This window comes from Lepisosteus oculatus, chromosome 8 (assembly GCF_040954835.1).
Source record: "Lepisosteus oculatus isolate fLepOcu1 chromosome 8, fLepOcu1.hap2, whole genome shotgun sequence".
NCBI lineage: Eukaryota > Metazoa > Chordata > Actinopteri > Semionotiformes > Lepisosteidae > Lepisosteus > Lepisosteus oculatus.
Window position 1 is genome coordinate 49,343,449 of NC_090703.1, and position 13,341 is coordinate 49,356,789.

The 13,341-nt window shown below is 41.0% G+C and overlaps 1 long non-coding RNA gene across 3 annotated transcripts in view; it reads right to left on the bottom strand.

Moving 5' to 3' along the window:
• Positions 1 to 13,341, bottom strand: part of LOC138241067 (uncharacterized) — a 54,985-nt gene that overhangs the window by 15,952 nt on the left and 25,692 nt on the right. The window contains exons 3-4 of one of the 3 annotated variants that reach the window (XR_011190285.1): positions 8,946 to 9,032; positions 7,777 to 7,870 (exon numbers count right to left, since the gene is read on the bottom strand). The exons of 1 other annotated variant lie outside the window; for it this stretch is intronic. This is a non-coding gene — a long non-coding RNA (uncharacterized lncRNA). The remainder of the gene's footprint in view (positions 1 to 7,776; positions 7,871 to 8,945; positions 9,033 to 13,341) is intronic. One more of the 3 variants, XR_011190283.1, reaches the window with a different exon arrangement.

Here is a 13,341-nt window from a genome sequence, read left to right on the forward strand (position 1 = left end):
CAACATGGGAACGTTCTTCTGATGCCCGTCAAAGGGAGGCTCGCTGGTCTCCTTTCAGATGGACAGACACAAGATGGAAGACTCCCTTCTTCCATCACACCACACTCTCTGTCTTTTCAGGGTCCGACATTCAACACTCAAATGGCCTTTAAATCCGCCAGAGCACAACGTCCTCCATTTCAGGACAGGCTTGCACCAGTAAGTCCACTTTCAAAGCATTTTGCTCCAGTGCAAATTTAATCCGATCTTTCTCAGAATAGAAACTATTTGCTTCCCAAAATTTGAAGTGAATAAAGAGACTTGTTTTCATCTCCTGTTTTGTTTCCAGACTGATCAGCATCTTTGTACTCCTACAAAAATATTCAACAGACATTTTACCAAATGGTCTCTGCATTCCATACCTCTGGTAGAGCACATTGCCAAACAATCTCTTGGACACTGAGAACCAGTAGAAAGACATCATTAAAAATGACCTGATAATGGATTCTGGATGTCAAATACATCTATAAAATAAATAATGGTTAACGTGAGGAAGTTGTGCTTGCAGAAATTCACTGATATCCAGGGAACCAAGCTGGAAATAGAAAAGCAGCCAGTACAGGTCAGCCTGCTTCTGTTATTTCTATGTATAGAAAATGTGGCCTGGACTGGTGATATGTTAAGCACTTATCAAATCTGGTAGACTTCCATGACATTTACATGCATGTGCACATAAATGAGGTAGATAAACAAGTACTCTACGTTTGTATTCAATTGGATTATTTCACAGTGTGGAATCATGTTCCCAGAATGCTGATACACTGCATTAGAGTTTGCACTTTTGCTGTACAGCTTGTTTCCTTGTTTGATCATAAACCTCCCACCAATGAGCACTGACAGTCCCTGCTCCTGAAGGCTTTGAAGGGCTTGCAAGGTCACGGTTTTAGAATATGGGCTGCAAGAACAGCCCGCTATCTTTGTTCTTCCACAAATCCATTCTGCACAACACAACACATTTCTAACCAGAAAACGACACCCAAGCATGGCAAGAGCAGAAGTTAATTCCAGGGGGGAGAAGTAAAAAGAAACATAAGAGAAAAAAACATTTAGGCTGTGGAGCCTTCTTCAGGTGTGACACTGTAACATGCCCTAGGTTGGACACTTTGAACCATAGTGTGCTACTTTCACATGTAATAACCTCAATCCTGTAACACTTGTAACCATGTTTTTTTTCTGCCCTGATGCACCTGCCATTATGTGCTGCCTTCTGCGATTGGAAAAGAGATGAAGAACGAGCTCCTGTAATTAAGAAGAAGGGTGGTCCAGGTAAGAAGCACCAGAGAGACTATGACCTAAAAGATTCACTCGGTTTTCAAATCAGATTAATCTTCATTGAAATCTATTGTGAACTGACAGTCGTTCTTCACATCAACATCCAAAACAGACCATATGCCAGGAAAACGCCCCTGCCTGTGGCCCATATGTGCACAATGGACATTCTGTGTGGCACAGAAGGTACCCGGATTAAATGCATGGACAATGCACGTCCTGGATTAACTCTGGCACAGGCGGGAAAGGTCTTAACGTAACTGAGTTTAGTTGAAGGTATGTCTCTGTTTGGGTGGAGCACCATAAAAGCTTGCATTGAGCCAGGTCAGCAGAAAATGTAGTTCATCATTAATGGTGCGAAGAAAGCCCAGGCACATGCAACAAAATGCTGGCTCACAGAATTCTTCAGAAATGTCAAATTCAAAAAGTCAGCTTCAGTTCCCCAAAATAATCTTCAGTACACAAAATACATTTAACATACCAGAGTCATTGGGGATTAATTTTGCCAGGCAGGAAAGGTGATTAAAGGATTTATGCCTTTTAAGCCCACTTACAGATTCTTCCCTAATTGCACACCGACTTGTATGTTTTAGTTTCTATGCCTGTTGCTAGTATGACATAAAGCCCTTCACATGCGTGGGCTAAGCTTCACGTATTTGTGATTGAAATAATGAACAAGCAGCCCTTGCGTTACCCATAGGTTTGAATTTTGTTCCAGTTTTGTCCATTGTAGCGGCTGACATATCGGTTTAGTTTCCTGCCTGGCTACAGTGTCAGCCTTCTTACTGTTCAGAAGCAGCCACTGCAAGGGCCCTGGGACACCGAAACTGTCAGCCCCAGTGGTATTTGCCGTCTCTCCTGGTGTCCGATTGAGATTTCGACACTCGGAAAAGAAACACAAGCCGAACGTTGCTTCTGACTCCAGACGGGTTTACTCCTACGTGAGCGAGCAGCCCCCAGTCCGTCCCTAATCCAGTGGTGACTTCAGCAATCGGAAGCCTCAGTAAGAAATGTCCGCTAGTGCTGCAGTTGCAGTGTGTCGTGTTGCATTGTGTAGCTTAGAGACGGGCAACCTGTGGCCTGAGCATGACATCAGGTAAAATAAAATAAACTATTCATCCTACTAACACTAGAGGTGTGTTCAAAGCAGTTCACCCATACAAAAGATGTCTTAAAGATGCTTGTGATCTTTCAATGTCTTGTTAATCTTGTGACGGGGGCTGTGGGGGGCAGTTGTAAATGTGGCACTCCACACAATTCAGATTGTGCACAATGTATTTTACAGCAGGGATGGTTATTGGTCTCCTCCCCTTCTAATATATTCTGGTACTGCCGAATATTTTTCATGATTTCGAAATTTCTAAAAGCTGATATCTTCTATTTATCATTGCCTCGTATGTTAATGTTTTATTTCTTGTTTTGTATTTTGGATACAAAATTGAAGGCCAACCGTGTGCAGTTCCTGGAGTACCCATGTGAATGCTTCTGACATGTTTTACTCACGCTTTCTTTAAAAAAGTTTCAGCAGTAGAGGAAGCGGTGGTTTATCTCATCCTGCACAGCGTAACACTTTTATAACAGCTGTCTTCATTCTCACCGAGGAGCAAGAATCTGACCACCAGGGAAAACATGTTTCCTTTCAAAGCCGAGACCTGGTTGTACAAAGCGTTTAGGTGCTGTCCCTGCTCTCTCAGATCTCCTGTATAATCAATGGGCCCAATCCATAAGAGAAGACTAGCCAGGACAGCATCAAAGGCCCCCTGCCTTAGTCCCTATCACCCTGCACACCAGTGGGGTCATGTGCTCTGAACAGCCTCCCTGTGGGATGACCATGACCATGGTGGAAGAACAGAGTGACATGTGATCCCTCTCACCAGCCACATCAGCTGTTTCCCCTGCTTGTGTCAAAGGTTCAGCCCCATAGGAACAATGAGGGTCAACAGTGGACCTGATGAAGAAGTCATCACCTTCTCCAAATCCAGCTCAAGGGTGATATTTATATTCCCCTTCTGTTTCAATTAATTTAGAAAAATATAAATACAAGTCTCACAATGAGATGCTTAAGGGATACTCAGTATCATTTAGTTTTTTCTAATAGAGGGAATGATTATGTATTAATTCACTCTTTTTGTTTATTTTGTGCCTAAGTGGAAATGCTTTATCATGACTGAGTGGAGGTAAGTAATAATTACAGATGAATGAATTTGTTAGGATTTGGGAGAATTCTGGCTAAATTCAGTGAGGATAAGATGCATTGTCCAAAGAAAATACTTTGCTACTTGAAGGTGAAATTATTAAAGAGTTATGATGCTGTTTTGGTCTGGAGGACAGCATTGCTTCAGACAGGATCAGCTTCTGTAAGTAAATCAAGGTTGAAGCACATCTGATGTCTGTTTGCGTTCAGGGGTCTGTATTGAGAATACCGGAGCATTATCGGAAATTCTGCAAGTGTTAAGACACAGAGATCCCTTTGCTCTTTCTTGTTTCCAAACACAATCCAGTCCCTTAATCTCTCTCTAATAAAACATTTAAAGATCCCAGTATCTGGCTCTATGGAGAGCTTACCACAGCCAGACACTGAATCACATTTTAAAAGGGCTGTTTTTAAAAACAGTGCTCAGCACCTACAGTATATTTCAATATTTTTCATAGGATTTAACTTTTATAAGTAAAAAGCATTAAAGTCTGAGCACATGTTAGACAGAGTCACGTTATAAATGGGTCACTATGAAAGTGCAGAGTAACAGTGGCAGTTATTACGATACAAAAGGGAAATATGCACGAATGCCGTAGCTCAGTGCTATAGCTCATTTCTAAGCAGGGTGGCAATCTTCAAGGCAGAAAAAAACATTGAGCCTTTATGTGGAGTCCTGGAATTTCTTGCATCGGTAAACTACCAGCAACCAAAGAAGATGGGGCAAATAGCCGCCTTTTACTTCTTATGATCTCAGAAGGTGTCGGGGAAGAACAAATTCCAGTAAAACCAGATATGGATTCAAAGTCGAGACACAGCGAACAGGACCAGGCCTGTTTTTTTTTCAGGCTGGCAGAAGTATTGTCTGGAAGCCCCAAGTTTTTTTTTTGCAATGATCAGAGCCATAAATGTAATCTCACAGCATTGCCCTTGTTTAACACAAGAGTGTTAAAACATCTTATCCCTCTATTTTCTTCTACTTTCCTCCTTTACAGTATGATTGGGGGTTTGTTGTACCTCATGCAAACGTTGGCAGTACTTTATATAGGGGTATATTATGACATCATTACTGAAAGACTCTTTGCACTAGTAAATGTTTAATGCATGACTTATTACATGAAAGGTTTGCATTATTTACTTTTACTAATGAACGTCATAAACAACTACCAGCCTTCATGCAATGTCTGTATGTTATGTGTTACTGTGTGCTAGTACTGTACATCATTTATATAGATCAACACATCTTAGAGAAGCTTTCTGTTCTAATTGTCATCATTTAATTAAGATGTGCTGAGTCACAGGACACTTTTCTTGACCCGTAACCACACTGTGTTTAGAGTAACTCATTTTTGTATCGTCTTTGCGTATCTACAAAATATGCTTATCTCTTTCACTCAGACCCATGTATCAGTCCTATAGTGCTTGTCTTTTCTAATTATTGTGATAGACTGGATGATAAGCTGTGGGTCAATTATCTGGATACAATTAATTTTATTCTACTATTAATGTGCTGAATGGATAATTGGCGGTGCGTTAAGTTAAGAAGGGTTAAATATATTTTAAGTTGTGGAAATACATTTTACTTCAGCTAAAGGACAGAAGAGAAATATCCTAATGCAACTCCCTCAAAATACTTACAAACATGAATAAAGATTTTAAAAAAATCCTGATAAATTTGGCAAGCTGAGGACCGCGGGGGAGACAGATGGCGTGAAGTCTGCGACTCTGGCGTTGTTCGCATGGTGTTAAAATCCTGTCTCTCTCACACTCCAACAAAAATAAAGATTAAACTAGCGAGTGTGGACAGCTCATTTTCCATGGGAATCCAATGAGTTTCTTTTCTCTTCTGAACAAGTCACGGCCGAGTGCGTTAGTGCTCCGTCTCCCCGATTTACTTTTCTAACAATCTGATGGCTCCGCACAGGCTGAAGGAGAGTCTCGGGGCCCGAGCACAGCCACGGTGCGCCGGAGATGGGCCTCGACCATCATACTGCACGGGAGGAAAAGGGACGCTGTTCCTCTCAAGTGTAAAATCCCCCTGCGTAAACACAGGGCAGAGGATGAAAAACTACAGAATCCATTTATATTGGAGGAAGAAAACATAAGGAGCTTTTCAATTTGTTTCACTCTCCCGAGAAGGCGCCTTTGGCCCTGACAAGGAACTCCTCACGCAGCTAATAACATCTCATTGTGTGTCTGTTTATAGTCAGAGTCTGTCCTTAAGGTCCGGAAACAGCTTCTGCCGCTTTTCCCCAAGTCTCTAATGAGAAGATGAAGTCAAAAGAAAAGTGTATTATTATTTTATTACACTTTGTTATAATCCTTGCATGTTCTCTTCTTAAGTGGATTACACCGCGTCTGTTAAGACTAGGAATTCAAAGATTTGGAACTTCTTTTACTTTAAAAAAAAAAAAGAATTATAAACCTATTTTCTAAAAACAACTGTTCTGCTGCCTAAAATGCGGCAGCAGAAAATCAGTTGCCTCACATGATGCATGTGTTGGACGCCTGGTTCTGCTGTCTCTGGAGCTCTCAGGACTCACAAAAGCTGCTCCATTCCTTCTGTTTGCACAGACACAGCAAACCTCACTTAATTAATGACTGATCAGTGAAGATGTGATGCTGTTAAATGTTGCGCTACATGTACATGATGTTTATTTTTATTCCTAATTCACTCCAGCTCGTGGAAATACAAGGCTTGCATTTTATGTGCAGCATTTAGTGAAATGTCACACTAATGAACTTAGCTTCCCTCTTAAGACGGAACAGAAGCTGTTTGAAAAAGGCATGAGTCTTTTAAAAAAGTGCCCTAGTGTTAGGCACCCAGAATATATGCAAACTACATGTGCTTATAAACACAAGAGAACTGGGGTGTTCATCAGCATGTTGCTTTTGAGGGCACAAGCTTCAAAACAGTCCGAGGAAAAGAAACAGAACTTTTACAATGGGTGTAAGTTGATGTTTTGCATCTAATTCTGCTTTAAAGGGTAGGTGCGATGTGTGCTGTGATATCTCGCCCTCACATTGATCCACTAACACTACTCCATCAGGGACTAATCCGGTAAAGGTCAGGGAAGGCCACGGAGTGTGTCCTGTGTCCGTGTCCTGGCAAGTGAACCAGAGTGACCCTAGAAATCAATCCTTTGTCATGCTGCTATATCCCACCGCCTCCAATCGAAGCAGAGTCTGCCTAAAAAACTAACTGTGGCCTATAAGGGCAGTGAACATCGACCGGCTTCTGGCAGTTTCCAAAGTGAAAGTGAAAACAGGTTTTTAATAATATTGCTTCCTACCTCATATCCATACATGCATCTCCCACAGCCTGACTCTGAATCTATAGGGCAGTCTATGACCTGGCGGCTTATTTTTGGGATCAGGTACTGCTGAATATGCCCATAGAAAAATTACAAACATTCTTCTGCACAGATTTTAATCTTCGGATAATGTTGTATTTTTGTTCATTAAAATCACATGCTCATTCTAGCTTGAACAGAAAACAGTAAGAGGAAACAGTGAATGAAAATGTAAGGCTCGTTTCCATCCTCTGAGTATTTAATGGGCTTTTAAAAAAGAAATAACTGAATGTTGTTGAAAAGCTACATCAGATTATTCCTATCTCTCTGCTGTCAGTCAAGTGCTAAAATCACTCAGCAATTCACCAGCTTTTCAGTTATTTAATTCCGATGTTTTTTTCTTTGTAAATACTTGTTTGATATTGATCATTCATGGATCAAAGCATTTATTTCCGGTGTAATGTGTACCTACACGGATGACTTTTAAACCTTTTTAACATAATAAAACAAATAATCTCAGAAACTCTTGGATTATGGTGTATGTAGAGTTCCATACAGGTGTCCCACACAACACTGTAGATAAATGACTACAGATGTGTGCACTATGCTTACTAGTTTGTATTTTTCTACGAATATTTATGTAATACATCTATGTGCATCTGAAGTATGGGATGCTTCTGTTTTTGTTCTGTACCTTATATGTGTACATGTACTTAAATATCTGTTAGTAGAACTTGTATTCCCCTTCGCTGGGAAATGAAAACATTAGTAAAGGAAACTATTCCACATTTACCGAGTGAACCCAGTAAAATTCTGCTGTCTCATAAACTCACCCTCGCTGGTAATGAAGGCTAATTGTTTTTATAAACGCGTTACAAGCTACACTAGTGAACCTCTTTACTGGATTGCAGAGGGCAGCCCTGATGAACTAAAGGGCTTACAGCAGCAGAGGGGAAATGATAAAAGTGTCTGAATACATACATGTGTGACGGTGTATTTTGCCTCAGTCAGGTTGTTTTCCAGCCACAGGGGTCTAATCCCGGGAAAACAGGCGATCTCTGATTGAAAACAGTGCCTGTAATTAGAGAGCATACTATTTGTAACCACTTGGCATTACATTAGCATGCAAAGCTGCCAGTCAGCTAATCTTGGGAAACCACTTGTTTCCTTAATTGCCCTCTTAGGACAAAAAGTGAGGAGGGGGCAGAATCAAGAGAAGTGGTATGTGTCGGAGGAAAGGAGATGTTTCACACTTTAAGTGGGAGCATCTTCCTGTAGGCGGACGTTAAAATCAACAAACAGGCCTCAGCGTCGTGAAAGGCATAAGGTGGAATCCGATGCATTCAAGAGGTGAAAAAGTCTTTTTATTTTAAAGCTATCTCATCTGATGAGAGATCAATCACTTTCCCCTGTGTTTTGGGAAAACGGGGTTGTTCCCAGTCCAGCAGCAGTTTTTCTGTGCAGTGCCTGAGTGACGGCTCAAACTGTCTTTGTCAAAAAAGAGTTTATTGGAGTGTTAGAAAATGATGGTTCTCTCCATTAGGTTCAATTACAAAGAAACGTAATTTAATCAATTAAACTAAATAGCAACCATACTGCTCCAGCATATTTAAATGTTATTCCAACATAAAAACAACAGGAAGAGTTTTACTGTAACGATCCTGATGTATTTGCAACTTTGTGAAAAGATGATATAGATCACACGTATACTGGTTAGCTAGTGACAGACATGTCTTCAGTGATGATGAAGAAGTTCAGTTCAGACAAAATGTTAAAGAGCTGAATGTAGCAGATAGCTGCCTAAAACAGCAGACATTTTGGAGGCAGATGGGCTGATTGTAATTAGTACCCTGCATAGACATACTGATAATTGTTGTGGCCAAATTGTAAAAAAAACAAAAAAAGTTTTAAAAACTTGATTCCTTTTGAGTTGTCAAAAGCTTTAACTCTTGCAGACCTGTCCGGACTGAGCCCTTGTTGCAGTTTGTTCCCAGTCAGGGTGACTCCAACCTGCACTGACGAAAAGATATGACTAATTGTTTCTGTACGACACTAATAGCAAACTATGACGGACGTATCTTTTGTGATTCAAATGTTCTTTTAGCATTATGTTTAAACAATGATGCCACTGTTGTCTTCCTTAAGCTCACCTGGGCCTACTTAAGGGTCAAGACCTTGACGTCTGTGTTCTGTGATACCCCGGTGTCTTCAGTCTAGGTGCGGGACTGAGCTGTCAGCTGGAGGGAAAGTGAAGAAAGCAGCAGAGCTCAGCTGACACACGGCGGCCCTGCACCGAGGTGCCCCAGTCAGGGCGAAACTGGACTGGAGGTGCTAAACGTGCTAACATCTTTTTATTAGTCCTGTGGCTACCGATAAAGATGATCGAGTCACACTTTTGCGGTTTCATTTTTCTTTTAGGCAGACAGGCAGGTCGTCTTGGAACCGCAGTGTAAAAAATTAATTCACATTTCCAGGAAGCTTTCACGCTGCGCACAATGTTTAAGCGTTCCAACGTTACGCTGTCCTGTAAGACCTTGCAGTCACTTGAATTGAATGACAATCAGTTTTTGACCTTTCACAATGCTGGGAGTCAGGACCATCTAAATACACGTCTAATTCTGTTTGGCAGATACAGAGACACAGGGTGGATTCGTGGATTCTATAGGGATAATGCGGAAATGCCTGGAGAAATAAGAACTGATTCTAGTTTGTGTGGTAGAGAACATGTTGGTCTTGTCACCCTGCAACGTGAGCCTCTTCCAGGCTGCCCAGACACCTCATTCACTCCTGCTCCCCCCACCATCACCTGACTGCCACAAGGGAGCTCAGCTCACACAGCCCTCCAGTCACTGAGCCCCACCCATGAACAGACCCGAGCCTCTTTCTGCCCGTTTCTCCTCACTGTACATAACAGCTACGCTCCACAAGCGGTGTGATCAGCCACTGCAGGCAATACTGTAGTTTAAGAAAAGCAGCCAGTCACATACTTAAAAGTAATTCTGAAAAAGCAGGACTTTGATTGAGAATAGAAGGAGCTGTGTAATAGGATTGCATTCACCATTCTCCATTTTGTTACGGACTTGGGCGACATTTTTTACTATGAGCCTATATTTTTTTTTCCAATGCATTCAAAAGACTTTTATTGCAACAGTGGATAATAAACAAAAATTCAACATTCACGGTCTGTTTATGGACAGTCGTTCCGGACGTCTCCAGGCGCTCTAGACCTGAATCAGTTCTCAGGACCTTGGAAGAGCTACAGTATGCACTGCCAACAATGACAACTTTGAAAGCACCCCTCGAAAAAAATACAAGAGATGGATGTGTATCGTTAATTAGTTCATTTAGGTCTGTATTTCACTCCAAGACGTACTGTAGTGATGTGTTTTCTAAACATAAGTGCGGCTGTTTGTCTTTATTGGTATCAGGGGATATTGTCCAATTACCAGCTGTAATGATGTACTGACAAGAAACAAACCCTACTAACCAGCTAAACTGCCGAATGGCGCTGAAATGAGCTCATGCTGTTTTAGGTGAGAGAGGTGTGGGGGGGCTCCACACTAAACAACAGCGTCCTAACTGACGGCGGTGCGTAAGCAGCGAAGTACTTCTCACTCTCGCCTTCACACTGACGGCTGCACGTATCTGTGAAACTGGCAGCCGGGTCCATCAACAAGCATCAACCCCCAAATTTCCCTTCAGCCGTTTCAATCAACAATCTTTCTTATGTTCTGACATCTCTCTCCAGCCTGGACCAAACAGAATGTGGTTAAGAAATAACGAGTCTGAAAAACGTTATTAGTAATAAATTATAACAACAACAACAACAACAACAATAATAATAAACCAATTTTATCAAAACCAAAAGCCAACAAAATTAATGCAATAAATGGACGGAACTTGGACTGGATCTGAATCTGTCAGACAGTTTGAGGAAAGAGTTCTGATGCGGAAGGGACGTACCAAACCCTTCGATATACGTCTTCAATTGTAATCGTGCTGCTGCTCCGGAAGTCCCGTTTCCTTCGAGGTTTTTTCAGAGTTTGAGAAATATGATAACATGGGGATTCTGAGATTATTTCATTTTCAACAGACACAGAATTGCATCCCTAAACTCAGGAGGTGTCCTTGTAGAATCCCTGCATCGTTATAGCTAATGTTGACAAACAGGAACGCAACAAAAACTGTCTTAAAAACAGAAGCGCAGAATTCACTGTCAATAAATGACGGTGTGTCATAGTTTGCGGATTATGATACATACATGTTTTACGTCTTCTAACAGAATGTGGTTTTCGACGATTTTAAATGACTGCTGCTTGTCAGCGAGGAGAACTCTGGGCTGGTCCCAGACCCTCCAGCTGTAGCACCGTCATGCCTTTACAGAGGCCTGTACTACCGGATCCTCCTCTGACTCGAACGTGGTCAACCTCATACACCACAGCTGTGCTGTTTGAGCACTGATACGACCGCACCCCGCTGCAAAACCACAACTAAATACCACTGAAACGAAAAGAAACTTCATTTGTTTTAAATCATTTGGGGCGTTAATTTAAAACAACATCTTTTTCAGCCCGATATGGTAAAAATCGGTAGCCTTATTTTTGTTGACTTTTCATAATAATCGCATTTTAAAATTTACATTTGTGTTACACCTGACAAAACAAGACACAACAGCACAGCTGCATCTTATAGGCTGTACAGCGCCTTATGCCGAATAATACTTGCGATACTATTCAAAGGATATTCTATTCTTTTTCTGCCAGTATTGTTACAGTATATACCGTTTTTTTTCTCCACTTTCGTGCTTTCAAATGTCAATAACAGGGTGAAATGTATTATTGCTTACAGATACAAACATAAAATAATTGTTTTTTTTCTTTCTGATCTGCTTTATGATTAGAGCACCCGAATTATTGTTTACTTAAGCGTTCTCGATACTTCTGTAATAAGGCTCCTAGTCAATTAACTGTGCCAAAGCCGAAGGGGTTGGGATGGTTCTGCAGGCTGGGCATCTGAATAAACTCTGAGAAATCAATATAACATTCCCGAGCATCACAGAGGTACGACTATTTACCAGTGTCAATGATCGGGATTTCAAGTCGTGAATTAATCAAGCTATAGCGAGCGCCGGCAACGTTCAGATTATGCACACGTCAGTATGCGGTAAAAACAAATATTCGGAAAAATAAGTATCTTTACTGCACGACGTGTGATGGTTTTCTTACATGTTTTATACCGTTATTGTTGTCTCCAAAAGGTCAGCAGCAATTTCACACCTCTTAAATTAAATATTTGATTCTTAGAATACTTGTTCCCTCAGCACTAGAAACCAATGTTCAGGAACGCAGTTTGCTTGTGATATTTTTGTGAACACATCTGGTCGATGTGTACCTCACCCTGCAGAGGACAGGCGCGGTGATTCACGCCGGTCGCCCACAAGCCCTGCTTTGTGAAATAACGCGCTTACCGGAGCTCGTCGGGCACCGTGTTCAGCGAGTCTGTGCCCGGGCACAATTTTAAGCATCGTGCGAAGCGCCCCGTTTTCTTTATTCGTTTTCCTTTAATGTTGGCTTTATTATTATGGGGAAAAAAAAGAATATTACATAAAGTATATGCGACATTTGTTGTTCTTAAACAGCAGAATGGAAGTCTTCTGTCAAAGACTGGGTTGCTCTTCGCTTCGCTGTGACCTCCTTAGGTTACGGGAAATAGTATTCATGAATATAGGCCTCGTATGTCTTACTTCGCAAACTGATATTCGACAGTTGTTTGGTAAACATTGGTTGAGAGAATCACGTTTTACTAAATTCTAAAGTCAAGAATAAGGTTTTTTTTTCTCCCAATTTCACCTGTTATTACAGGTAAAAAAGACATACGTGTGCATTGTGTAATGGATTTTGACATTTAAGAGCCCAGGTCCGCTGGTATTATCAAGGTACGCAGGATGTGAAGTTCAGTAACTACCAAAATCGAGAGCTTTTTAAAGACGGAATTTTCTCCTAAAATGGCTTAAATACTCTGGGTTCTTAGAGCTTCGCTACTCCTGAGGACTCCTTCAGAGCGACGCTACTTGTCGTATTCCCAAAGATACTCTTGAGATAAAACTGAAAGACAATATACATCAATAATTGCGCTCCTACGTTTTCAACTTTAGATTACACTGGGTACCGCAAAATGATGAAAGCTCACACAGTAGAATTTGGGGATAAATTATGTAAACAGAAGATGTTTGTCTCCACTAATGCTCTTTCAGTTAGGAGCTTGCTCCCGGGATATAGATTTCTCCATTCCGTCAGAACCATCTTTCCATCGTTCAAATAAAAGTTTCAAAGTAAGAGTTTACCCCTCCCAAAAAAATAAATAAAAATAAATACTGGTAAACTAAAAACGAATTTTTAATACATTTATAAAGTAGGAGAATGGCGAGAACGTGAGGAGAGAACAAATTTAAATTCCGCGCTCAGAAATATTAATTGTGGACAGCGTCTTACGTTTAAGACATTAATGTCCCTACGACTTCAATGAAAGATTAAAAAGATGTAAGAT